The sequence below is a fragment of the Anser cygnoides genome, chromosome 2 (genome assembly GCF_040182565.1).
Source record: "Anser cygnoides isolate HZ-2024a breed goose chromosome 2, Taihu_goose_T2T_genome, whole genome shotgun sequence".
In the NCBI taxonomy this organism is placed as follows: Eukaryota; Metazoa; Chordata; class Aves; order Anseriformes; family Anatidae; genus Anser; species Anser cygnoides.
The window spans coordinates 51,637,360-51,661,266 of record NC_089874.1 but is presented as its reverse complement, the minus strand read 5'-3'; the positions used below and the strand labels follow the sequence as shown (position 1 = coordinate 51,661,266).

General features: G+C 39.0%; 1 protein-coding gene across 12 annotated transcripts in view; it reads left to right on the top strand.

Moving 5' to 3' along the window:
• Window positions 1–23,907, top strand: part of LOC106038303 (uncharacterized) — a 289,082-nt gene that overhangs the window by 52,151 nt on the left and 213,024 nt on the right. The window contains exon 3 of one of the 12 annotated variants that reach the window (XR_010829278.1): window positions 9,018–9,065. The exons of the other annotated variants lie outside the window; for them this stretch is intronic. The gene's annotated coding sequence lies outside the window, so the exon portion shown is untranslated. The remainder of the gene's footprint in view (window positions 1–9,017; window positions 9,066–23,907) is intronic. 12 annotated transcript variants of the gene reach the window in all.

Genomic DNA, 23,907 nt, shown 5'->3' with positions numbered 1-23,907 from the left:
CTTCTTTTAGTTTAAACCTGTTACTTTTTGTCCTATCAAGGAGTATCCTATTGATTTGGCTGTTTGTGTAGGAGGTGGCTAATTTTGCAGCATGTCATGGTACATGTTTTGCCTTCCATTACAGAAGCTATGTTAGTGTGTGACATTAAGCATTGTCTGAGTAATCTATCTCTAGAAGGGTGCGTGCCCTGTTCACTTGAGTGGTATGGTCAGTCTGGTGGGAGGCTGTTCTCTTCAGTCACCACTGACTCCAAAATCTGTCATGGTGCTGAGGTGGGCTTGGAGTGAAACCTCTTCATGAGTGCTGATTATGGCTTTGAGTTTCACTTGCATGATGCCCTCATCTTCTCACTCCCTGTCCTGAATTTCTCTGCACTGTTCCCCTGTGCTGCTGAGCGGCTGCAAATTCCTGCTACAGAGGACCGCATCTCAGTGACGAGTGGAACTTGTGCTGGGAGATTGTTCGTAGAATGCCTTGGGAATCTTCCCAGTGAACGGCCCCACATCATGATGTGAGACACTGATGTGTGAGTCACTGCTCTGCTTTCTCTTGCCAAGATTGCTGCACGGAGGCTGTGGGGTTTAAATTCCAAATTGTTCCGGCTTTTCTCAATGGGCTTGCGCAGAACCGCTCCTATTTGTCGCATGAGTAACTGTGAAGAAGTTGCATATCTTGTGCTATAGCAAAGGCTCTCTCCTGATGTCAGGATCATTTAAAAAAGCTATTTTTAAACTGCATGGCCTTTAAACTGCATGGCCTAAACTGCATGGCCTTTCACAGGGTAGTGTGATAATGAGGAGCTCTTCCTTGCCCCAGAGGAAGGATGGGAGAGGAAGAACGGGGTGAGGTCTCCTTTGGGATTACAGCATCCCTGTGTGTGTGCTGTCTGCAGCAAAAAATCTAATTGGAAGTATGTTTTTCTGGTGACCCCTTTCTCCACATGCTGAGTTGATTTTTTTTGAACGCTGTTCAGCTATCTGTAATGTTATTCTAATAGTGTTTCCTGGTAAATTTGAAGGCATTGTGTCTGTTAATAAACTTTTAAGTTTCTTGCCACATGTGTGTCGTTATAGTCCTGAGAATTTTCTTCCAGCATTCTGCCAATGTCTTTAACATTTGTTTTACTCTTAAAAATTCATAACGGATGTATTTCCTGGTTTTAAACTTTGTAATAGGAAGAAAGGAACCACAGTTTTCCCATCTCAGCGATAGCCTGAAGGCAGGATGTGTGGCATACAGCAGACTTTCACCAGGAGGAGGAAATTAACTGGCTAGAAAATAGGGAAAGTTCACCAGCAATCATTACTCTTCATTTATTTTTAAGTGAAGCTTTGAATCTCCAGGCAAAAGGACAACTTGTATAATAGTCTTCCTGAATATTAATGTGCAATGATTAGATACCCACGTAGACTGTAGCTGCGGTGAGATTATTCAGCCTCGTATATTACCCGTATTGTCACTGAAGTTTTATTTTTCTTTCCCTTTCTTAAGGAAAGGTTTAATGCTATTAAGTGAAGTACTGTTGCATGTTTTTGAGGCCAGATTCTGCTGGTTTTCCAAGTGGCTTGTGGTGGGAGTGTCCTTACTTTACCCAGATGTGTCCTGTCAGTTTTGTGGCCCTTACTCTTTTTGGTGCCTGGAAAAGTGAGATTAAACAATTTATCTTTGAGATCTGTGCTGCTTTCAAAGCTGTGTCTTCAGCAAAACATAGGAACCTTCAGCAATTTTTCTAAAGTAAATATGGACTAAGAGCAAAAAAAGTATGGTCAGAAGCATTATTGTTAATGAGGCTTGAAATATGCTTTACTCAGAAGAATCCTCAGACTTGTGGAGGGAGGAAAAAGGTGTAACCCTTAGAATAACTGATTGTTTTGGCGGCAGTTAGGGGATGATTTTTTTCTTCTAAAGTACATTTCTGTTGTAACATTTCTGTAGTTTGCTGATTCTGTGTTGCTGAGTGCATGTTGGCAATGCATTTAAATCTGTATGGACAAACAAAATCTTCTTCAGATGTTACTTTTATCTGAGAAAGCAAAAGGAAAAGAGCGAGACTTCCTTACTGGGGAGAAGGTGAGGGTGACCATTTGAAATTTAAGATGGTGTTGAACTTAGTGTAACGTTTCAGTAAACTAAGGGTTACTGTAACAGTGAGGTTTTTTGTTTTTGTTTGCCTTTTTTTTTTTTAATATTCTGTAGCACAGAATTTGTCCATGGTATGGTACAGGTGGAGATAATTAATTGACCTTGATGACACTTTTCCCTGTCACACTAAATTTATTTTGATAGATTACACATGCTAGGAAGAGCTCTTCAAAAATAAGAGCTTAATATTTTAAAAATTATCTTCCGTTTCCTTCTGCAATTCCTCTCCTCCCTCACAAAATGGTACTATTTTTTTTTTTCCTCCTTGCATGGAGTCTTTCCTCCTTATTTTTGCTGTGCTACTTATTTTTGTATTGAAGACCCAGTGCTGACCCCCAGATTAGAATTTGCATTGCTTATTACCTGATAATGCAGCAGGTGCAGCCCTGACAGTTTTACTTAAATGACGACTGAGTACTGATTTCAATATTTTTCTAAAAGTGTCACAGTTCTGACAGAGGTATTTGAATGAGGGGTTTGCAGTGCTCAGGAAAATATTATTATCAGTTCTGTTTAGCAAGTCTGACCGTGTTTTTCTCAGTTCAGCTGTATATCAGGGACTAGGTGATAATTCATGACAGTAGAGGTTTCTGGATATGTTATTATTTTGAAATATCTGAACTGTGGGACTCCAGCTATTCTTTCCAGTAATTCTAGTGACAGTAAGTTAACGGCATAGCAATCTTAATATGTATATGGTTTACTAATTTTTTATGGTGTCCTCTTACTAATACTAGGAAAAAGGTCATATTACTAGTGATACACAGGCTGTAGAAATGTGCACATGCAAAATAAAATATTTCATGGAGATCTTATTCAAGATGAGTGAAAATATTTTTAGTACCAATACTTCCATTTGAGAGCCTTGTTTTGTTTGCCGTGTGCTTTTCATGCACAAATAAAAAGAGGTTGCCTTTCTGAGTTCCTTCTGTGCCATGTGTCATCGAACATATGTGGTGCAGTTCTGCCACCTCTTTGGGAAATTCTGAAGGGTGGTTGGGAACACCCTGAGGAAGCCAGCTCATGATCTTATTGGTTTATATCCAATTTTCCTCTTTTGAAAGTGAAGTACATCAGGAAAATGTGAGAGAAAATTCATTTGTGTTGCCACGTCAGCTGGAAGTAGCATCAGTAGAGCCAAATTTCAACAAATCCCTCACCTACAGAACTTGGCCTGTCAAAGCTTATAAATGACGTGCTGGGAAAGCTGTTGCCAAATTCACACTTGAATACTTTCAGTCTGGGAGGTGTAATTAATGTACACAATCTTACAACTCCAGTTGAGGGCTGTTTTGATCTCATTTTTTTGTAACTGGGGGACAGGGGTGTGTCTCATTACAGTAAAATTATGCAATCAAAAAGACAGTACTCTTACTACTTGATGCAACAAGACTTATTAATGGAAAACCTGACCTGTGAAAATAAGATTGTGTGTATATGTGTGTGTGTGTATATATATATATCAAAAATTTGAGAACAGGATGCTACCTTTAATTGAATTTTAACCTCTGCTTGCTTTTGGGCAACTGGGTGGAACAAGAAACACAGTGAGTAATATCACACTACTGTGTGGCTTCAACTTTAACTTTTAAAATTTCCTGTGGCCCAAAATAATGGGAGGATTTCATATGAGACTTGTAACCTCTCAAACGTGGGTTGGCTGTCATGGTAGGTGATTATGAAGTAGATGTCAAGCTGCTAGGATGCCAGCTTTACATTTATTTCAGATGTGTAGTGAAAAACTACTTATCCTGCAGGCTTTGGTCCCATCTCTGAGGTTAATTTCTGTATTTTTACATTTAACCATCACTGGATTAAAAACTATAAGCAGAGTGGAAGCTGCACTGTCTTCTTCTCAGAGACTGTCCTGACCTCATAAACCAGAATGTTTTAATCTGGCCCAGTTAATTCTGGGAGCTATTCTGCAAAATGGCACAGTATCAAAAAATGCCATTCTGGTATGTGTTTGTGGGCCTGCTATCCCTCAGGCAGGGGAGAAGTGTGAGGCTGAGCTCATGCAGTGTCTATGAACCGTAGGTGGCCCACAGGACATACCTAGCCCTTCTCCCTTGGGGGGCGGATTTTCTTTTCTTCCTCCTCCCCACTCCCTCCTTTTTTTTTTTTTTTTTTTTAATTTCTGTTGGTGTTGTTTCTAATAAAAAGGTTTTGGGTTGCTGTTGTGTTTTCTCTGAAACTCCAGGCATGGCTCACCAGCATGTGGTGAACAGTTTTACAGCTTGCTGCTGACAAGGAGTTTCCATTTCTCCCCGCTCCTCCTCCCAGACACGTGCTCTTCAAGTTTACCTTTGGCTGGCACTCACCAGGCCTTCTTCCAGCTGTGTTGCTGGGATAAATTTGCAGAAAAGCAACCCAGGAGAAATAGCTCGGTGTTTCTCCTGGTTAGTGGGTGGTTGTGTTGCAGAGCAGCACAGCGGTAGTGTCAGGGCAGGGAGAGCCTGCAGCAGGGAGCCAAGGAAGAGCTGGGGAATAGGGCTGAGGGTTTGGGGGAAGGAGGAAGAGGGACGAGGCCTTTCTTCCCCCAGCAGCAGGCAGCACTGTATCTGATCCCCACTTGGAGCACTGTATGAGGTGCACAAGCCCATCTGGGGGTTTCTGACATGTTTCTTGAGTCCTTTGGCTTAAGAGACTTGCGCAAAGGATTCAAGGAAACCTTGTAGTGGAGGAGGAGAATTTGAGTGTAGGCTCTTCCCCGTCACAGAGATGAATAACTAACAATTAAACTGCCCTTCCCTTTGAAATCTTTTCTTTGATAAGAGCATGAGTTCAGCTCCGCAGATACTGCACAGACACAATGGCCGTTTGTAATGGGACAGCAGCGAAATGAGGAAGTGTGACAGAAGGATGCAAATACGTAAGTGGTCAGGGCTGAAAACCAACTTGTAGCACACTTACTTTCTTGTACAGGCATAATCTGTAACAATAAATGACTATGCTAAGGCTACAATAATTGGATATATATATATATTTTTTTTCCCTGCAGCAGCTCACAAATTCTGGATTAGCAAGAACAGGCAACTTTTTTTGCTGTTGCTGCCCACTGCCACCATTCTTCATTAATTTTCATGGTGGGATGTTGTTGATGCCTGCATTAGGCTTCCCCACCAGAGAAGGGTATCTCTGAGACTTGGAGTGCAGATTAAGGGAAGAAAAGGAGCATGTATAATCTAGCTAAGGAAATACTGCTTTTCCTTCACAGTGTTGGGAAAAGCAGAAAAATCTTGCAACCTTCAGATTTTTTTTACAACTGTTATGTGAAGACCTGGGTACTTGGAAGATTTTTCTCCTCCAGTTAAGTAGATCTCTGCTTGCAGGCACAAATGGTGTAAGGCTTTAGAGCTGCAGGAGACACACTAACATGAATGTCACATGGTTGTAAACATCAATAGGGCTTTATCTATGTCTGCTTTAATGACTTGTGTTGAATATGGCTTGCTCTAAAACAGCAGTTCAGGTCCTCCACGTGAGTGAGTTTTGACATGGCTGGGCTCAGCTGAGGAAATATCTTTAAACAGCATGAGTTTTGTAAAACCGAAAATACCAGCACAATAAAGTAAATAATGGAGTAAACAAAAATATGGTGAAAGATGCAACCTAGGAAAAAGCACTTTAAAAGGAAAGGTAAGAGGAGAAAGCCAAAACATACTGATTCCTCAGTAAATGCGTGGCTGCTCTGATTTGATGTTTCTTCCTTTTCTTCTCCCACTGCAGTGTGCCTGTTGTCTTTCAATGTTAGCCTTCAGTCTGTGCTGTGTGTTACTGCTGTTACTACTGCTGGAGCCTTGCTCCTGCCCTTGCTCCCTGGCTGTGCCCTCCCCAAACTCAGGGCTGGCAGATGAGGGAAGTGCAAGGTGATCAGAGCTCTGCAGTGCTGCATCAGCACGTGGGAGATTAAGATTTTTAGAAAATTTCTGTCTTGCTTGAAGAGAGGAATTAGCTTGCTCCCAAATTGACTGGATTTATGGGAAATCTTTGCATACTGATGTATTTATTCCCCCATGTTGCTGGCTGTACTCCTGACAGGTGCTGAGAGAAGATTTATAGAAACAGCAAATATTTGCCAGCCTGGTGGAAATATCTGAGGATTTTTTAGATGCGACTGTTTTTCATCATTTCTTATTTTAGTCCTAGTTTGGTAACTTAAATGCATAGGCTTGAGACTATGGAAATTTTTAATCTACTTCCCTGTTGAATTTTATGCAGGTTTCATGACTAAATTCTACTACTGGTGGATAAGTGCAGGTCTCATATACTCTTTTTCCAGTTTTTAGTTATGATGATGCAGTAAAATAGGGGGGAGAGCAGAAAAGGACTACAAATAGATGCTTGCCATCACAGCAGCTAACTCTAATACTGAAAAAAAAAAAGAAAAAAAAACACTCTAAAAGTAGAATTTCTGTAGTAGTTCTTCTGTCTGTATTTCTGCAGGACCCTTTTCTGCAAAACTTACATTTTAAAAATATCATTTTGTAGAGAAACTATACATCACTGACATTTAGAGGAGGTACAAGAAGATGACAAAACAAAAAGAAAACATTTAGATAAATCATTCTGGATGTCCAGATCAATAATTGTAGGAGGAAACAACAATAAAAGCAAACCATTAACCTTCACTCAAGTTTCCAATGAAATACATAGAAATCAATGTCAGCTTTGCAATGTGTTTGGGAGGTTAACAAAAATGTGCTCTGATGCAGCCTGGAAGATGGGTCCAGAACTGATGCCCTGTATGGAAAAGTCTGCTCCAATGTCATATCTGTGATTGCACTGATCTGCTGGCAAACTTACAGCCTTATCACTAATCTTGACTGTTTTCTGAGGTTGCAAAATCCAAAACAGCTAAAACCAACATCTCTCAGCCTGCTAATGGTGGTCACTAGAGAGTAGGTCTCTATGAGGCAAGGTTGTCTAGGTCTCTATGCCAGCTACCCTGTGTTTCTTAGCGCAAGAGCAGCTCATTTTGCAACTTTTTTTTTTTTTTTTTCCCTGCAGCCTGGGTATGTCTGAAATTGATCAAAATCAAGTAGCTGAAATTTATTTGGTTAAGGTAAAGATGACATTAGCTGGCTCATAGGAAATTAGGCAGAGAAATGGTGACTTTCTTCCTATTCCTTCTCACTGGCGTGAGACATTTTTTTATCTGAAGGTGCTACTAGAACATTGTGCTGTGCTGTGCTTCAATAGCAAAATGGCTATTGCTTTTTTTTTTTTCTTTTTTTCTAGTTCTTCCTTGGTGAGGAGGCTGAGTTAATTTTGCTTCTCCACAAGCCTTGATGCAGTGGTCAGCTCCTGCCATTTGGTGTTGCACTAATGCACTCTGTCTGAGGATACTTACCATGATTTCCAAAGGAACTGATGCTGCTGCAAAATGTGCCATTTAGACTTAATTTCCACTTTTGTATTCACATAAAAGCATTGAGATGCATTAAAGAAATGAGGCATACATTTATTTTTTTTTAATTTTTTTTGAATCAGGATATTGCCTTCCTCCTCTTTTATTAGGTCTTAAAGTTCATCTACAGCTTCCACTTTAATCCTTGAAAAGCTTAAGTAGCCATACATAGGGAATATGCAAATAAAACTCTTTATTTTGGGGCCCTGTTGACCTAACCAAACCAGGGCTGGCAAAAATATTCAGTTTTTGGCAAAAAGAGTATTCCATGCTAACTTCTACCAGCTTGCAGGCAGACCTGCTCAGTGCTGTGTCAGGTATTATTGGATAAGGATTAGGATTGCAAGAATCGTTTGGTTAGTAACAAGGACTCTTTCTAGCCAAAATTCTCAACTGAATAAGAATTGTTCAAAACTGTTTCAAATTCATTTTCAGTAATTCTAATTTCCTGTTGTTGTGCGTTTTATTAACACCACTAAAAACTTTTTTTTTGTTTTAAAAAAGCCCTCCCACCTGCAAGTTTATTACCTAACTGCTGGCTTTAGTCTCACATGCCTTTAAAACTTTATATATGTGTTGCTTCATAAAGCAGAATTTTTCTATGTAACATATTTATGGCGATGGATGGATAGGTGGGGGATGAAATGAGCATGTTGCTAAATCTGGACTTGTCTAACAAAGTTGTTCAGTTTTGGTTATGTATAGTGAAGTGTGAAGATGAAACTTATGGGTACTGCAACTATAACCAGAGAGGGTAGTATAAGAAGCTATTGCTCCGAAGAGGCTACTAGTGCAGTTTTATTCCTCCTGATTTATAGTACTCTCTGAAGAATAAAAATTATGACTTATGTTTATGGAAAAATCTTTCTTGAGTAACTTCCTCTGGGCCCCATGCTTGGCAGGAAGCGTGTGGGAGAAGACAGAGAAGGCTGTTTTGCTCAGAGGAGCACCAGAGCCTGCTGCGAGCATCAGAAATACACGGGCAGTCACCGTGCTGAGCCTGTGACCTGCTCAGGCTTTCAGGTTGACTACCTCATCCCGAGTCGCTTGTGTAATGCTAGAAACGCCTAGGCCGCGGCTGTCTCTGACCTTTCCTCTCCACTCTGAAGTAGTTGTTCTGTATCGTTTACAGTGTTTCAGCCTGGCTGGCTGCTTAGCACCATGTAAAACTTTTCAGCCTGCCATATCAGTCTCATTTCCCTTTCCTCCCCTTGCTATTTAATTAGTTGGAGTAGAGTACACCTAGAGTAACAGCTCTAGCTGAAGTAGGAAGCCATCCTGACAGGGTCCCAGTGCTTCAGAGCAGGTCGGCTGCCAGCATCAAATTCCAGAAGCTGCACCACTTATGCACGTGGCATATTCATTTCTGTCCCCCCCATTTATTTATTTATTTTTGTTTCAACACTTCTTTCTTACCCTCGAGACCTTGAAATCTTTGCTAATTAATCTTTTCTTTCTTTGTAGCAACTAGACTTCCTCTTAATATGCTGTTCAAAGTGTTCATTCATCCAAGTAAGTCTGCAATCTTTCCTTACCTGTTTTTTTTTTTTTTTTTTTTTTTTAGTCCAGCTTGGAATGGAAGTGCTGAGTAACATTTATGTTTTTCACTTGATCTATTTTTTTTGTTGGGCTAAAGTGGTCAAGCATGTGGCAAATTCTAACTTTTTCCTTTTTTGACATTGCAATGTGTTGCTTCTTTTACCCTTTATTTGTTAAATATTGCCCAAAGATATCTGAAAGTTTTTTTCCTACCAGTGTTGTGATTATTTTCGTGAACAGTAAAAAATACACATGAGCTGAATCTATTCTAGCCATGAGCTTAGTGAAAAGCAAAGATGAGAAAGAAGAGCTGACTGTCAAAAATTACCGTCTATGTCCCAGTTTAATGCAAAGAACCAAAGAAACAAAAGAAGGAGTTTTAGGATCTTAGAACATCAAAATTTGAGACACCAAGGAAATCGGTGAGGTCACGCTCGACCGCTTTAGATATAACTGTTATTCAATTAAGTTGATTGCATTCCCAACTTCTTTGTAACCACTCACTTTGCAGGAGGACTGAACTCCTTCTGAGGCTCAATGGCAGTTTGCAGTATTAAGAGGCAACAAGTTAGCCTAGACCTCTGTGTGCCTGATGCTTGGCCTGTGGATTAGAGGTGCTCCCAAGAGTAATTGCATTAGATCTTTGTATTCACAGTTGGTAGCTTGAAAACAGTGGAATGCTCTTGCTGTTCCTAGGAGAGAGAGAAGAGAAATGGTACTGTAGAAGTGAGATGTGCTGTGAAAAGATTTTTGTGCTTTCTTAATAAGTACCTCCCTCTTTCTCATATGGACAAAGTTTATCTGTAACTTAAAAGATAAATAAATGCATTATTATTCAGGAAAAGAAAATATCCCATATTTTTTCATCTCAATTTTAGGGCAAGGCTTAGTAATACATTGACACCACTGGAAATCGGAAGTGTGTGACTCGCATCTTGGGCATAGTGGCTTGTTAGTAAAATTGTGACCATAAAGTAAGCCAAGTTTTTTCCAATGTCTGCTTTCAGTATCATTGTTCATGCTTTCAGACGTCTGAGTGCACATTTCCCTGATGAAGAAGCTTGTTCTGTGCCAAATCTGTAGACTTACCTAACTAAGTGAAGAGCACAATAAAAGCAATACATGAAATCAGTAAGAGCAATTCTATCAAGTGCATGAATTTGCAAATGTGAAAAGGTTGAAGAGGGTTTAGAAGTTTGGCCCACGGCATGCATCAGAAATAGCTTTGTGTATCCCCCTCCCCCCCCTCCCCTTTCTTCCCTTGGAGATGTAAAGCCTGTGTGGGAAAACTTCCTCTTACTCGTTGTTTATTGTCTCTTTCAGCTACTGAAAGAAATCCAAGCCCTCATAGTTAACACAAAATGGACTCAGTCCAGTGAGTTCTTTGCCCCGTTCCCATTACTAATCCCTCTGGCTCCAGGCTTGCAGCACTTTGCTGCGCTGAGAAGAGCAGCACGTGGGCAGAGGCGCTCATGGAGTGATTGAGCCCATGCGGGTGGCCCGGTGCTGGCGGCAGCCGCGTGGCCGTGCTGCGGGGTGGCAGGAGCATCTGCTGAGCTTGCAGCCCTTCTCATGCCAGCGGGCCCTGGGTTGCCGATCCCTGACTTGGCTACCAGTGGGGAACAGCAGTGGGAGGCTCTGAGACTGGCCCCCAACCCAGTCATGCGGTGTTTAAATTAAATATTTAGTGTGTGGTTTTCTTTAGGGCCATCTCATGCGAGATTTATGAAATGTCAGTGTTTAACTTGAGCACAAACACAGCTTTAATTGAAAAGGATGTTTTTGCTTAAAGCTGTACGCCATCGCTGACTGGGGTCTCTAACTGTGTTATTAATGGCTTTTCCTAATGATCTGGTCTGAAGATTCCCAAACCATGATCCCATAGATCACTTCAGGTCTGTGGGGAGCAGACACATTATGGGAGCTGCTGCTCGGCCTCTTTCCAGGGGTCAAAACATGCAAAGAGCAGCTAAAACCACACTGAATGCATTATTCCCACCTCCCCCACCCCGAAGTAAGCTAGCGCTGCCTGTGCTAGGCTCCTGCTGCTTCCTCATGAGTGGAAGGTAGGATTCTCGAGGACATCAAGGCCGCAGAGCAGTGGCCCCTGGTAGCTTTCAGGAGGAGCCATTACTATTTCTTTGCCTCTGGTTTTTTTTTTTTTTTCTTCCTTTAATAAATGATGATTTATGTATATTAGTTTTGGTTTAATACTTACTCGTATTACCCCTGAACTTCTATTGACCGTTAGCTAACTTATGGTATAGAAATCAGCATTTCTGGCAGTCAAAAAACATGGGATGTTGCTCTAAATCCTTCATGGGGATACAGAAAGCAGAAGGTTTTACGTTACAAAGAAGTTCACTTTTTTGTGGATGTGTGATTATTTTTATCTTTCAATATCACAATGTTACGTACCCAAGAAGTTCCAGGCAACTGCTATTTCAAGAAGCTTTTTTTTTTTTTTTTGGAAGTACCAAAGACACACCATTCTTTTAAAAATTATTATTAATATTTCTTGAGCTGAAAATTTCATCCATATTAATTTTGTTGGTATATTATGAGTTTTCCTTTCTCCAAGACTAGAAAGTCCTTTCCTGCAAATCAAAGGTTAATTCTTTTTCTGTGACTTGGGAAGAGAAAAGACTTTTCCAAATTGTGAGAATATTTATATTTACCATATCGACAAGGATGTTGGGATGAAACAAATGCTTTTTTTAAAGACAGCAGCTGGTTCCAGCCTCCAGGTTTGGAATATTTTCAGTATTCATCTGCCCCAAAGCAGCTGGAAGCATGAGTATACGGGTTGCTTATTTAAGAGGTTGATGTACTTTCTATGGAGAATGCAGAACTGGATTTCATGGGAAGGAATGTATGAAAATTGTCAGTGATTAGTTTCAATAGACTGAGCTTGCACCATGTGCCTTTGAAAAAATGCTTTATTCTGAAAGTGATTTTGATCTTCTGCATATAAAAATATCAAATGTTTGACCATAACCAGATTGCTTCAATAAATGTTATTTTAGTTATTTTGTACTTATTGGATGATTTATTCTAGATGAATTTGAAACACATATCCCAATAACAGAAAATTTTCAGTGGAGGAAGATTATTTTTCAATTCCAATTACTGGTAATTGAAGGAATGCCTTCGAGTAGCCTAAACCTCACATAAGGACTTTCTTGCTCATGGTTTCATGTTCAAGACCCTTTTCCCTACCTCATGTAGCTGGTATCTAACACCATGCAAGTCAGTAGCAGTAAAAAAGGTTCGGTTTGAAAGAAGTCCATCAAATGTCTTCACTGAGATGATCTGTATTGTTAAGTTGATGTATAGCTTACAGAGACTATATATTAATAGAATGTGATTCTTTTCACTTGAACTCTTTGTGTGAGGGAAGATATGGCAGCAGTAAAGCATTTCAGAAAGCTCAGATTTTGGGAGAAGCAGACAACTGTAGGTCTTTCTTTCCTTACTGTGTGCACATTCTGTGTTTTCTGGTTTTAATAACACTGGGCATCTGAGCATGTTTCTTAAATTCTCAGCAGTTAACATGTATTCAAGATGTTTCCTGTAGGAAAGTTTTCCCCTTTCTATTTGCTAAGAAGGAAACTATAAGCAGCAGCTTTAACCTACAGTCATCTTTGATTTGATGAGAATGCTAGATGTTGTATGTGTGTGTGGAAACACAACAGGTAGTGTTCTAGTACCCCCGTGCCATCTCTGATCACTCAGTGAGGTATGGTATCTTACAATGGCCTGTGTTTGTGAAAACATACTCATTCCTTTTCCAGAAAAATGCTGTCCAATCAGAAGGCATAAGAAAGGGAAAATGTTTTTGGAAGGCCTCAATCTAGTGTGCTTCCACTCAGGACATGCTTTAAAAAAAATAAAAATGAAATAAATCTGAGAAGCTTAAGATAACCTTTACAGTGTAATCTGTCTTCATCTTTCCATTTCTTGAATTCCACTGGAAATTTGTGAGCTGGGGAGGAACACCATAGGTAGACCCTACGATCCTGTGTTTTTGCAGTCTTTTTTTTTTTTTTTTTAATTTTTTTTTAGGTAATGACAGACACAAGCTTTGCAAATTCCATATGAGCGTAAATAAAAGCCAAATCTGTCAATATATAATTGCTATGCATCCATATGCCTTGATCAGTATTTCTCCCTCTTTCTTTTATTAGAATACATATTAGCATGAGCATTACTTCAAAATATCTGCATCTGCAATTAATTACTGTAATTGGTATATTAAACTGCTATTATAATGTATTGTAGTAGTCTGAGTGTTCTTTTAAAAATAATTTTGAAATACACTTGTGGGATGATAAGTAAATGTTAATAAATGACTAGAAGAATATCAAATACAAGAATTCCTGAGATACTTAAAAGTTACAGGTTGTGTTTAATAATACAAAGCATGAAAATATAATTTTGTTTCCTATAATGCCTGTGCAGGATTCCCTAACATTGCACAACTTGTAGTAAAAAGAATTACCCAGCTTTATGTGCATGTTTTTTTTTTAAGAAATAAGCTATAGTGTACTTTAGCATCTTTCAGAATGAAAGCTGCCTTGCAAAATAGAAATTAAAATGCTCACAGAAGTGTGAATGGAGGGAAAAAAAGGGAGCTGTGCAGTTGTATATCATGAACATGAGATAATTTGGAGTCGGTCACATTATTAGATCATGATTAGGGGGCAGCTAATAGCTTTTTAGCTGTATTGTTAAATCCATGCCTGATTTGGAATGAAGACCCTCTGAGAGGCTGTAGGAAGGTGTTATGGAAGCATCCTTCTGGCACTGAATTGTTGCTTGTGCAATGGCACTTTTCTGTGCTGTTCCATATGCATCAGAAATTGTGACCAGGATGAGAGGAGCTTGCAGTAATAGGTTTCTAGGATTCCGGAAAATTTAAGCAGCCACTCTTTGGTGTTTTCTGGGGTTTTGATGCTGTGCCCCTGCACACAACACTCTCTGGGTAATGTCACTTTGTTCTGAGAAACAGCCATGTCAGTCGCGTGTTGGTGTGTCTCAAGGGAATATCCTTTTCAGAGAGGTGTAAAAATTAGGGTACTACCGACTATTTATCTGAGATGTGTCACTTTTAGAGTCTTTGTCTAACAACTGAATAAGACTTTCTGCTTTCTTGGTTTCACTCTGCTAAACTGATGAATATTGCCCATTCTTCAAAGTTGATTGATGAAGATCTTAACACATTGTTTAGATTAACACAGTGTTATATCTCATTAAAAATATTATGTAATTATTACATTTGGACTTCATCTTCTTTTTCTTTTCCCCTGGTAGTACTGTTCAGTGGTGGCCTTCAAACAAGGGATCCAGTTAGATTCTTGCTGGGTGGCCAGAAAGCAGAAGATTGCAAGAGTTATAAAGATTCATGTTTGTTTTGGGTGGAGGCTTCAAAGGCTCACAGGCTTCCTTACACAATGATGCAGTCAGGAAATGGGAAGGCAGAAAAAAAAAAATCGGAGTCTGTTTTATATATAAATGGGATCTTAGAACCACCATCCTTGTTTAGGTTCAGTGGAAAGCCAGTATAACCATGGATTTCTCTCTGTACTGCATCTTTGATGTTTGCATTAATTGCCCTCAGTAAAGCTTCCTTTTTTTTTTCTCTTTTTTCTTTCTTTTTTTTTTTCTGTGTACACTTTATAATGTAAAATGTAAAATACAGTGATGCATTCAGAAGGCAAATTGTTAATAATGCACTGAAGCTCAGTAACTTGACATGTATTATTTGAGGTTCCGGATGATGGGATGTATTCCAGTCCATATGTTCTACAGATTCCAATTAGTAAGCCCCTCCTGCTGCTATGTGGGATGAAGTGTGAGTTAGGATTTAAAGCTGTATATTTTTTGATAAGTTTTTGAAGGAATTACCTCATCAGTTCATTTCCAGTACTAAAGATAACTCGCTCTTGTGGCTTGCCCTGGCTGGTCTGTGTATGCAGGGCTTGTAATTTTGTTGTATATCACCCATGTTATTCATTTTATTAGATGATGTTAAGATATGGCTTTAAATCAGAATTATAATGCAATGTTACAGGTGACTTCAGAAGCATGGGTCTTTTTATGTACAGTGTCAGATTACTGATAATTAAAGAATTATGCACTGATGTGTACAAAGGATGGATGAAAAAAGTAAGAATGACTACTTGTTCCATTCAATCAACTGACTCCTTTCATGAAGAAAGGAAGGAAAAGTTTACTGTTATTAGTAATATGCAGTATCTTCTATATCTGTCTATGCTCTTAGTGGCATTTTCTGTTTCTCTTGAAATATCCTGTCATCTTGGTCAAGAAAAATATCTCTTATCTGTGTACTTTATAGCTGTATTTAAGATTTTTTTTTTCCTGCTTTTCATTTAGGAGACTTTCAGTTAATAAAGTTGAACACAGAAAGTGATTCATATTGTAGAATGGTCATAGGCAACACATACATGTATAATGAGATTCTGTGGGATAGTGGACACTTTTTTTAAGTCACTGTGGAGCAGAAATCCCACAGAGGGGGATGATTCAGGAAGACTCAGTGTACTTTAGTCACTTCTTTGAAACTGTTACCCTTTGTCAATATTTGCCCACACAGCCATTACTGCTTGTGTTCTTTATGTTCATTAATGGATTGAACTTTACATCACCTTTGTGGTGAAGGAGATTTTCACGTAAATGGGGAACTGAAGTTGCAGGGCATCCAAGCAACATCCCAGTTTGCTCTAGAGGGTATGCTCATCCCTAAGAAGAGCATCTTAAGCTCCACTTGGGCCTGTAGAAACAAGGATGTGTGGAAAAGCCTAGGTCTTGTCCTTTCCTATTGTTGGGATGTTGCTAGGGGCTCCTCTGGATGAGGAGACAATGTGCAAAGGTGCTGTGTAGTTGAGCACTTGGGTGGGACATAGCCTAAAGCTGACTTGCCCAAGGCTACCTAGGCAGTTGTGACAGGGAAGGCAGCTGAAATCTTACTGGGGTGCAGTTGGTTGGCCAAATGACTTTGACCAGTCTAGGAAATGTCATTTTAAATCATGACTTGTAGTCACTCTGCTACTGATTTAATGAAACTGAAACTAAGGAGTAGCAGCAGATAGTGCTGTGTTAAAAGCCAGTCAGAACCCAAGCTGGTTAGCTGAATATTAAACAGCACTACATGGGAAAATTCAAGCAAACTTAGTTTTCTTGGCAGTAGTTATTGTTGTTTTCCATTTCAGGAGGATCTATGTCTCTGTGAAATATAACTAGAGATTGTCTTTACAAGTTCAACTCAAGTCAGCTTCCCAAGACCTCTTATGCTCAGCATTGACTCTAAAATCAGCTCCAAAAATTCTGTGCATTACTAAAAATAGATAGTATGGTCTTTGTTGGATTAACGTTAAGAATTTTATTGATGTAAATTACAGTTCCATTTGGGAAGGCTCGCTTGTCTTAATCCTACATAAATATCTTCAAGCATATATTAAAGTGGGGCTTTTGTTTGATTTGGGTTTTTGTTGGAATACGTGTTCCAAGTACTGACCTCAGTTGGATCAGAGTGGCAGAAAATGAAACCTGATTTCCACCGTGGGATGAGAAGATCAAAGCAGTTTTGGAAACCAAAACCAAACCTGAGAATTTTTACCAGGTTTGTCAGTCTACAGGTGTTCCATTTATTAAACAAATATCCTTGTTACGATGCATTCAAAGATGAGAAGCCTTACAAATGGAAGCTGTCATGGTTGTTACACTAACAAAACTCAGTTTTGTTTCTTGAGTATCAGGTGTTCAGTCAGCCTTTTTCTCCTGCTGCCCTGCCTGAGAGTTATTGCTGAAAAATAGAGAAAGCTCTGATGATTATTTACACTTAATCTTTCTTACAGTGCCATGGTGGTACCAAGAGACGCTTAACTGTTGATGGTTGCTATAGAATAAACTATGGTAATATGGTATACTGTTGTCCTGAGGTCTTCACTGAAGTAAATTTTTTTTTTTCAGGAATTAGAATATTTTCTTTTATTATTATTGTTTTTAAAATGGTAATTCTCCCTTCCTCAGTTGCTACCTGTATAATTTAATTAAGTATATATATTCTTAGTGTTAACATGACTAAAAGCTGTTTTTCTGGTTTTGGAGATATTTTCTTTCTTAGTCGAGAAAGATATGCAAAACCTTTTACAGAAGTTAGTTAAAAATGAGTGATTATGTAAAAATGTGCAGACAAAAGAAAATTATTTCTTGACATCTTCCATTGTTTATAGTATTCTTTAGGAACTTGAAAATAATATTTTCAGCCATATGTGTTTTGCCATTATGTTTTTATATCCTCCTTAAAAAACAAAAAACCTCACCCAGCAAACAAACAAACAAAAAAACAAACCCACAAAACCCAGTAAAAAATAAAACAAAATTACACCTCTACACCCAGCTCTCCAACCTGTCCAGGTCCCTCTGAATGGCTGCACAACCTTCTGGTGTATCAACCACTCCTCCCAGGTTTGTGTCATCAGCAGACTTGCTGAGGATGCGCTCTGTCCTTTCATCTAGGTCACTGATGAATGATTTGAACAGGCCTGGAACCAGTACCGACCATTGGGGCACACCGCTGGCTAAATCCTGTCTAAATTCCAGCCTCTGCAACTGGCCAAAATCTGCCTGTTTCTATAGATGTCCCTGCAAGCACACACAAGCACTAGTCACTAGTTGCACCATCCGTGACATTCTGGCAGTACTGCTCCATGAGGCTTGAGCACTTGTATGGTCCCTTGGGACGTTGCATGCAGATGCTCAGCACTGAGCTGTGCAGGACCACGGCATGCAGCGCTGGTGTGTGTCCTGGTTTCTCATATGGGTAGATGCACTAGGATGTCTGCAGCTTTGGGGGAGAAAGCAATGTGAGTACGGTGGTAACCTGCCAGCAAAAGGGAAAGCTGGCATGCCTTTGCGAGTTCAACAAGAAAAGAAAATGTGGAAGATGCCTGTCATTTTAAGTGACTATTTTATATTTTAGTGGAAGAGTGCAGTAAGTATGCTACATGTACCTTAGATACTGGTATTGGTACTGGTATTATTTCTGTTCTGTGTCATCACAGACATCTTCTAATATGCAAATTCCATTACTTACTGAAAACTAATCGAGTTAAGTATAGAACTAAAGCCATCTGGTAGTTCAGACAGAAAAGTTAGATAATTAGCTGTTCTTGTCAAGGGACTGATTAAAATAGGCCATCTTCATAACAGTAACTAGTTTGTAGGGACCTCCTGAAAGCCACCAGGGATAGTGATAATAAAAAGTACAAAATTAGAAAAGGAAAAATAGGAGTTGCCATCATAGCTCATGGTGACTTTTTTTTTTTTCTCTCGAAGTGTATTACGTCAGTTTTTAATTTGAAGACTGTTTTAATTTTGGTACTTTGGAAAGAAGCACAGGCTGAATTTTCTGGCCCTGGCTAGGTGAGCCAGGCTACTTCTAGGGATCTGTCATTCTTTCTGCATAAAGTTCCAGTTTCATTGGTCAGACCCTACTTGGGAGCACTGTGGGTATAGCTAATCTTCACAGACCTCTCTAACCCATGTAACCTGATGGGTCTAGCTCAGGGATTTTATTTCTTTTGGGGAATTGGCATTATTTAAGAAAAAACTAAATGAGGAGAAACATCAAAACACCATTACTGCACTATTCTTTCTCAGGTGCTGATAGCTGTATGCATAGAAATGTTTAATATGAATTTGTATTGATATGTCTTTAAGGAAAAAGCTGTTCAGCAAGTAGTACTTCAAAGTAAGTGAACTGGGTAGCAGAAGGAAGGATCTGCGTAGGTTTAGCAGCTCCAGCCCCATCTTCACCGCTGCGGCAAAGGGGCCGTGTTCTTCCTTTGGTGTTTCCTGCTGGAATCTTGTCCTCCTCATCCAACTAAATAGCAGCAGGGAAACCTCCACAGGCTAAACAGTGCTTGCTCCTTGCTGCATGTGGATTCCTCAGTGGATGCCCTGTGCCAGTGTGATAGAGTAATTTCAATTACTGAAGTTTGACCTGAATCTTCTTTTAAGTTGTTTCTCTTTGGGAACACAGTGTTAAGGGCAGCTATGCTAAATGGACTAGTAGGATAAAATAAATGGGTAGTGAAATAGGAAAGGGAGAATGCTCTGTCAGTGGTGTGATTTAATTAAATATATTTTCACTTTAGATGGATAAAAATGCTACATCTAAATGAGATTAATTGAAATTTCTTTGTCATTGTTTTGACAGTAAAGATTTTTTTTTTTTTTTTTTTTTTTTTTGACTCTGTTTCTACTGCTTTAACAACTCCAGTAAAGAACTGCTTATGCTGTTTCAGGTGGATGTTTGTAAGAGTTCCAGCATGGCTGTAATATTTTCTCATACAGAATGTGATGCAAATCTTTTTTTTTTGAAAATGTGAGTAAACTGAACACTTAAATTAAAATGTGGGTAAGAATCAAAAGTACTCTGGCTTTTCTGTGCCTAGATTCTCCTTGAAAAAAAAAAAAAGCTTCTAAATTATTTTCATTATATGAAGCTTTTATGCCCTTTTATTCCTTGATTAGGAAGGCAGTGATTTGAAAAAATCAAGATATTGAGGTCTCAAGTGTCAGGGATGCCCAGCTTTTAGAAAACATAAGCAAACATTTCAGCCTAATATGCACAAAATAAATTGCTCTGAATGTGGATGTACAAATAGTTCCTGATTAGTTTAATGGGTCAAGCTTTCAGATTATTAAAAAGGTGATGAATGTACACACGTGATCAAGTTAATACATCTCTAAATGCATTCTCTGCAAAACAGCAATGTGATGCATCTCGTGAATACTTAGCTAAGGATTGTTGTAACAAGTGTTGAATCACTGCTTTAGGATTTTTATTTATCTTTTAATATTCAGAATATTATCTCTTCACAAATTGTTTTGGAAATCTTTTCATGAAATCTGTCAAAAGTGGAAGATCCAGATTTTGCCATTCGTGTGGACATTGTCATTCATGCTTTAAGTTCTGTCTGCTCACGAATAATTTTCATGTCCTTCTATACTCACTGTCCTGCTGGCTGCAAACGAGTGGATTATGTACAGACAATCTGACTTTCCACTGCCCGTCACATTCTTATTATTTACTTGAACAGGAGAAAAGGGACTAAGAAGTTGGCAAATTAACTGAAGCAAGAACAAGCTTTTCATTTTGTAATATTAGAACTGGCTTTAGATAAACATTCCAAATGAGCAAGTAACTATCAAAAGTATGAGACTACAGAGTCAGGCTGGATGGCTGGAGCTGAGCATTCTTAAGTCTGACTGCTCTCTTGATGGCAGTTCATTAGAGTTGTATTTAATCTGGTATTAAAATTATTATTACTTTTTTAAGAACTGAAGTTTGTTTTGTGGTATCACAGAACTTTAGATTTCTTTTTCTAAATTATATTTCTCTAATGTAATGATTTCTATAGCAGCTTTTGATGAGATGTCTGATTATATGTCTCGTTTTCATCCTGTTCTTTGTATAAGATGGTATAATTCAGATTTTGTTTTAGATAAGCCTTTGGCCTTTCAGTTGCTTTTGCTTTGCAAATAAATTAATTCCTTCAGGTCAGGGAGTCTGGAGCTCCAGCTGTGACTGTAGATGAATGTTCTTGCAGGGTCACATTCTGTAGCACTGAACCTAAATAAAAAGATTAGCAAGAGTTCACTTGGAGGAAAACTTTTTAATTTCACTGTAATAAGTATGAGAATACATAGGGAAAAAAGAATAAAGCTTTATTTTGAAATTGTTAGCAAATTATTCACCCCCCTTCCTGCTTTTATTGCTCATTTAGAATGGCAATAAAGGATGGGATTGAGCTAATTCATGGTAGCACTTTAGTCTCTGGCCTACAAATGATCTTTTATTATCCTTGAAAAGGAAATCCTAGTCTACTTCTTTCAGTGGTAAAGATTATGTTTATGAATGAATTGGAGAGCTTCCTGATATGTTTCATTTTTTCAGGCAATCTTCTGCCCCCAAACTTTGCTCAGTGCAATGGAAGAAGGGGTGTCGTAGTTACCTAACTATGTCTGGACTGAGCCTGACAGCCAGCAACACCCAGATGATGTCTCATGTCTCCAGAAGAGTGTGTATTATATTTTTGCAGCCAATATGAACAATTCCTGGCAGAAATGGCGGACTTCTATGGTGACTCTTCATCTGTCTACTTAGACCTCACAGTCTCTTCTCAAAGTTGTACCTCTCTCCAGCCATGGAGAGTAGAGGGGCTGCTAGAGAGTTACCTCACTCATGAGTATTTTCTGTTGGTTGTTGTTGGCTGGGATATGCACCCATGCTTCTTGGGCAGAGTGAAGAGATGAGCTGCTACTCAGGGCAACAGTATGATCCTTGGAAGCTCTCCTGTCTCAAATGTCTCCAGCTTTGTGAAGAGGGGATAGAAGGGGTTTGATTATAGCATTCTTGTCTTTCCCAGCATTTTAGGTCTGCCAGTCTCAAGCAGCACTCTTACCTGAGTAGTCAAAACAATACTTGTATCCACTTCCTTGGGAAGGAAGGCAAGTAATTAAAATTGACTAATGTTACTGCATTGTTTGGCTTAAGAAATCAAACAGCCAGAAGTCATCCAATTCTAGTTGTTAAAGCTCAAGGTCAGCTTTGTTCTTGCTCCATCTGAGCTGCAGAGGTGACTCTTGGTTGGCAAGTTTCTGGTCCTGTTGGATCCCTGGCTAGAAAATGCCACGGCACTTGTCCAGGTTGCCTGCCAGGAGCTTCTGGTGCAGAAGCCAAGGAATAGAGGTTGGTACATGAACAGGATCCTCTGTGGTAAGGAATAGAGGTGCTGCTTAAGCACACAGCACCACGAACTAGGAAGCAATTTGGATTTTGTTGTGAACTTTTCTGTTCCTTATTTTTATTTCAAATACTTTGCTCCTTTGAGACTCGTTTGTGTCTAGTGTATATTTGTAAAGAAATATAACATGTAAAAGCATTCCTCAGTCTTTGTTTCATCAAAGCCTAATACCTTTTTTCAAAGTACAGAAAAGTCTATGGACAATATTGTGCTGTGCTTCAATAATGGTTTTCATTTGTGACCAAATGAGAATCATGTTAAACTTTGAATGTTCACCCGGTCCTTTTATTTCTTTCCTGTTTTCTTGCTTGCATGCACGGGAATATGGTTTTCATTTGTCCTCCTCATGATTGTGTTGTGGACCACATTCTGAAACTGCAGAGACCACCAACGGTCCATAGAGATGGCTGAGGAGCCACAATCTGCACAGGAATCCATATGACCTTTTGTTTTTTGTTATACCCTTGCTCCAGCACTCTGAATTAAATGTTTCTGATGGTCTTTTGTTTAATAACCAATGTGGCTTTAATTAGTCACAAGTGGCAATGATCTTCTAAAGGTAGAAACTAAGTGTATTCAGATGAAATGGGCATGTTCCATAAAAAAAGGAACATTGCATGGTATGATTTTTCTGGCTGTACATTCAGGAAGGCAGGCTGTGCTTTAGTACGGTCCTGTATTTTTTCCTACATTCTTCAGTGCCCTTAGTGAAGGAGGTTGATTTGTGGAAATTGCAGAGACTATGTTGGAAGAGACATTAGTCTTAGAAGCACATTTTCTGGGAAGAGTCTGTGTGCTATTCCTGAGTGTGTTGGTTTCATTTTAGTCTGACCAGATTTCCAAAAACTTAGTATGTTGCAAGGTGAAAATTTTAGACCAAAACCTCTTCAGGAGGTAAAACTGTCAGTTCTACTTTGTGATGTATACAGGTCTTTTATTGTTTTGTTGGCTAGTTCATGCTAACAGGATTTAAATGTGGACAGGGAATTGCAATTCAGGATATATATATATTTTTTTTCTTGGAAAAGCCACTTATTAGCATGACTACACACCAAGCTTATAAGTTGCATTCTGGATAAAACTAACTTACACTAGCAATTAAAATATGTTCTATTTTCTGTAGCTAAAAAATCCTGTTAAGTCAATCTGTGCTTGGAAAGGTGAGCTTGGTCCTTTTATTTCACTTCTCATCAGTCATGAAGGCCTCAACAGACCACATTGTTCTCCGTAAGCTACACCTGGTTAACCACTCAATGTCCTGTCCTTGCTCTCCATTATGTTTGGGCACCCTCACTGGAGGCAGAGCAGACTGCAGAGAAGTAAAGGAAGGGAAAGCATTAGCCAAGATGGGCTTTTGCTGCTACTGTAAGATGACTGGAGGGACTTCTACTTGACTATTTTTTAAAGGCTAATTTGATCTGATTATTATTATTATTTTTTTTTTAAGCAGAACATATATGAGGAGTCAGTTATGAAATAAGAATATCACCTGAACTTGCTGTTTTATTGACCATAGCATTTTTATGACCATGCTGCTCTTAACACAGAAGTGCACTCTAAGCCTACTGTGCAGTAGGTGGTGAGGTTCTGTAGACCCTTAAGATAGCTATGTAAAATTAGTAGTAAAATGTGAATTAGGAAAATGATTGCAAATCTACTTTTACTTGCCATAAGTCAGAGGAACTTCTAATTTTTATGGAAGCATTCATGTATCAGATGCTAGTATCAGATAAGCCATTAAAATTCTGTAGAAAGTGAGAGGTATCTATCTGCATGTGGATTCTTTAAACTTTGCTTAATAATAAGTTAAATATACTAAAATACTGTTGGAACCATATCTCAGGTGATGCTTTGCTAGCCTTATTTACTGGAGTAGGCAACTGAGATATACATGGGATGTAACTGTTTTGAAGTGGCAGAACAGAGAATGTTCTTTCATGGGTTACAGATTGCTAAAAATTGGGTAGGACCAACTGAGA